Here is a 4,611-nt window from a genome sequence, read left to right on the forward strand (position 1 = left end):
CCCATCCTCACCCTTCTGCCCCCAACCCTCACCTCCTTGTACCCCCAATATGTTTTTCCCAATAAAAAAATATTAAAAAAAAGAAAATGTAAACATAGTCTGGTTTTAGCCACTCTGTTTGACCTTTGCATTTAACATGAATTTTTGTTTTCCTTAAGAAAAAAAAATGTAAACAAACAATAACAAAAAAAGTCCCTCCATTAACAACAATAAAACCCAACTATTTCACTAGGAGAATATATTTGCAATCACATGCCTGCCATCCCTGTTCATTGTCCAGCTCTCAGATGCATAGCAAATGACTCAAAAGACCATGGCCTGAATCAGATGCACCTTAGTCCTCAAACTGGCATAATTACTTCTCAGTAATTTGGAGAGGTCCCTAACTGCAGACTTTCCTAATGCAATACATCTCCTGATATCCTGATTGCTGGCACCAAGGGTGTTAATTGTGGATCCAAGTAAGATGAAGCTGTTGAGAACTTTTTTTTTAATACATAAGATATATTTATTCTTCTCCATCACCACAACACAAAGGCATCAATTTTTCTTCTGATGTCCTTATTCATTGTCTAGCTTTTAGATGCAGAGTAATTGATTGAAAAGACTGCATCAGGTGTGCTCCTTAGACTTTAAATTTTAAAATTATATCATTGCTTTTCAGTACTTAGGAGAGGTTCCTGACAGCAGACGTTTTCAATGCAATTTTTTTTAAATTTCTTGACCAGATCCTAGTAAGGTGAAATTTTTGACAATTTTAATATTCTCTCTGTCTATCTTGATGTTATCCAGTGGTGAGGAACTTTGTCTTCTTGATGTTGAGATGTAATCCTTATTGAAGGCTGTAGTCTTTGATCTTCTGCAGCAAGCAATTCAGTCTTTTATTTTTCATTATTTCACTTTACTAATAGTTCACTATTTCAGAATTCCACTATTCCAGGATTCCATTTTTCTAGTATTGTAGTATCAATAATCCACTATTCCATTATTTTAGTATTACAGAATTCCAGTATTCCATTTTCCCTCTGTTCCTGTATTTCAGTACTGCACTATTCCTATATTCCATATTCCACTATACCATATTCCTACACTTCGTATTCCACTATACACTGTTCCAATATTCCACTTTTCTGCTATTCTACTATTCCTCCTTTCAGCAACCAAAATTGTGTTACATGTATAATATCGCTTCTTGATGAGTCTTCCTCTGATCCTGATACCACATTCTTCCGAAACAGAATTTCAAGAATCAACATATGATTAAAAGGCGATGGTGATGAAGGAGGAAGTTCAGGCTGCTCTGAAGGACTTGGAAAAAATAAAGCCCCAGGAATTGATGGAATACCAACTGACATATTCCAACAAATAAATGCTGCCCTGGATGTGCTCATCAGGTTTTTGCCAAGAGATTTGGAGGACAGCTACCTGGCCAACTGACCGGACGAGCTCCATATTTATTCCCATTTAAAAAAAAAAGGGACCTGACAGAGGTTGGAAATTATCGTACAATATCACTCATATCACATGCAAACAAAATCCTGCTGAAGATTATCCAGAAATTACTGGAAGAATCAGTATATTGACAGAGAACTACCAGAAATACAAGCTGGGTTTAGAAGAGGCCATGGCACTAGAGACATTATCACCAATGTCAGATGGATCTTGACAGAATGCAAAGAGTACCAGAGGGCTACTTATTTGTGTTTCTTTACTATGCAAAGGCATTTGACTGTGTGGATCACAATAAATTGTGGTTAACTTTGAGGAGAATGGGAATCCAAGAACACTTGATTGTACTTATGCAAAACCTATACTTGGACCCAGAAGCAGTCCTCAGAACAGAGCAGGGAAATACTGCATGGTTCAAAATCAGGAAGGAAGTACATAAGGGATGTGTCCTGTGTCCACACCTTTTCAATCTATATGCAGAGCAGATCATTTGGGAGGCTGGGCTTTATGAGGAGGAATGTGGCATCAGGATTGGAGGAAGACCAATCATTAATATCCATATTATGCAGATGATATAACCTTATTTGCTGAAACTGAGGAGGACTGGAAACATTAGCTACAGAAGGTCAAGAACTGTAGTCTTCAATATGGACTGAAGTTCAACATCAAGAAGACAAAGATTCTCACCACTGGACCAATTGGCAGCACCATGGTGGATAGAGAATAGATTGAGGTTGTTAACAGTTACAGCTTACTTGGCTCCACAATTAACACTCTTAACAGCAGCTGTCAGAAAATCAAAAGATGAATTGCATTAAGTAAATCTGCTGTCAGGGACCTCTCTGGAGTAAATCTAGAAATTAAGGTGCACCTGATCCAGGCCATGGTCTTTGCAGTTACTTGCTATGTGTCTGAGAGCTGGACAATGACTAAGGACGACAGAAGAAGAATTGATGTCTTTGTGCTGTGGTGCTGGAGAAGAATCTTGAACATACCATGAATCACCAAGAAAGCAAGTAAGTCTGTCTTAGAGAGGTTGAAACCAAGTTTCTCCTTGGACGCTAGGATTCTGAAGCTCTGTCTCACATACTTTGGGCATGTGACCAGGAAGGACTGATCCTTGGAGAAGGACATCCTGCTCAGAATGGTGGAGGGACAGCACAGGAGAGGAAGATCCTGGATGAGATGGATTAATACAATAACTAGGGCAATGGGTGTGTTGGAGTCAGTGAGACTGACTCAAGACAGGGCAGGAGTCAGAACTGTTGTACTAAGTGTCGCTATGAGACACAAACAACTCGAAGGCACATAGCAACAACAGCACAGGTTATATAGATAGATTAGAAAATTATCAGAAATAGTCCAAGCATCTGTGTCACTTTGTCAAGTTTACATGCATTGTTTGATGTTCTAAGATCTCCTTATAATATCCTAAGATAGTGTTAATCTGAGAGATTCTTAGATAATTATCATATGATCTACGTTAATTGTCATCAGTGTAGATTATGAGAGGTTTTTATTAGTTACAGGAACACCAGTCCTTCATATTATAAAAGGTTCCCACAGAAAGTGCCCAATCTCCTCTCATATACAACAAGTAGACTTCAAATGGCAAATTACAAAGTCAAGTTCTGAAGAAAAGGGATTTTTTTTGTTTAGGTTGTTCTTTGCAAAAAAAAACCCCAATAAGTATGTACTTCTTAAGTGTGTAAGGGACCATTAATCACTTGGGAGGACATTGCCCAGCATCTCTTGCAGAGCAGCTGGTGGCCTAGAACGCTGTGCCTTCTGAATTGCAGTGCAGGTTCTTGCCACTAGACCACCAGAGCACAAATCTTTATATATGTGTTTTACTACTCTTTTGGGGAACCCTAGGAGCTCTAGTAATGCGGTGAATAAAGTACTTGATGGCAGTGGGCTTGGTGTGCTTAGGGTCCTGAGAATCCTATGCTCTTTCTATAGAATAAACACTGAGCTTCAGGGAGATAAGTAACTTGCCCTAGTCCACAGCTGGTAAAAAAAAGACAGAAGCATGTTTGGAATTTAGGTCTCTAAAGTCCAGAAACCACACTGTAAACTCTCCATAAATATCCATTTGTTAGTTGCTGTTGATTCCCACTCAACATTGCTGGTAGAAATGACTGCCCCTTAGGGTGTCTTAACAGAAACAAATCCTCAGGCTTATCTCCTGTGGCCTTGCTGTGTGGCTACCAATCACTGAGCCTTCCATTAACAAGTCAGGGCAAACTGGGCACCACCACCTCTTGCAATTGTCTAAGATCACCCTAAACGTTCATTTATCCACCCACATAGCATGGAGGTTGCAAAGAGCAGAAGCAATGAAAAGATCTAAGGTCCAGAGGTTGCCACCAGCAGGCACACTAGCTCCAGGCTTTGCTCCAGCTGCCACTCATGTCCAGTGGCCAGCAGAGGGTGAGGGAGGCCTTTCGGCCGAAGGAGCTGCTATCTTTACCCAAGCAAGTGCTCTAGTGTCCATCTCAATTCAGATGGAGACTCTATCTCTAAAGAAAATAGCAGGGAATTCCCATCTGCTCCATTGCCAGACTAGAGAGAATATTTTCTCTGAGGGGATTTGGAGGCGACTGTCTTGAATCATGAGTCACGATTTTCCCTGGTGAGGCTGCGTTTCCTTCTCTGGCCACTTCGTCTAGACCCATAACAGAGCCGGCTCTGTTTGTAGTTTCCCTTTTCAAGTCTGGTCCCAGCTGCTTGCTTTCATTATCTCACAGTCTCTCAGGAAAGGTTAAGTCCTAAAGTAACCTTCATTGATTGGCTAATGGAGACACAAGGCAAATTCCATTTTCCTTTCACTTTCTGATTTTTAGCTCCACCTCCTTTTCTTTCTTTCCTTCTTTTCTCTCTCTCTCTCCCCCCCTCCCTCTCTCTCTCTCTCTCTTAAATTGAAAATCCATTCAGGGGTAAAACAGGTAGTTGGCAAGGCAGGAGATGTACCAAGGCAGCAAATTAGCAGGTTGGGTGAAGGGAAAGGAAGGGTACAGCAGGGTTGAAAAAGACAGCCTAAATAATGGCCTTAATGGCCTTGTTCAAGGGTAAAAAGGGAAGCCACTGACTGGGAAAAAGTATTCGGTAATAACATATCAGATAAGGGACTTATATCCAGAATTTATGAAATACTTGAGC

This window comes from Elephantulus edwardii, unplaced genomic scaffold (assembly GCF_000299155.1).
Source record: "Elephantulus edwardii isolate Elephantulus edwardi_28Jun2011 unplaced genomic scaffold, EleEdw1.0 scaffold00014, whole genome shotgun sequence".
NCBI lineage: Eukaryota > Metazoa > Chordata > Mammalia > Macroscelidea > Macroscelididae > Elephantulus > Elephantulus edwardii.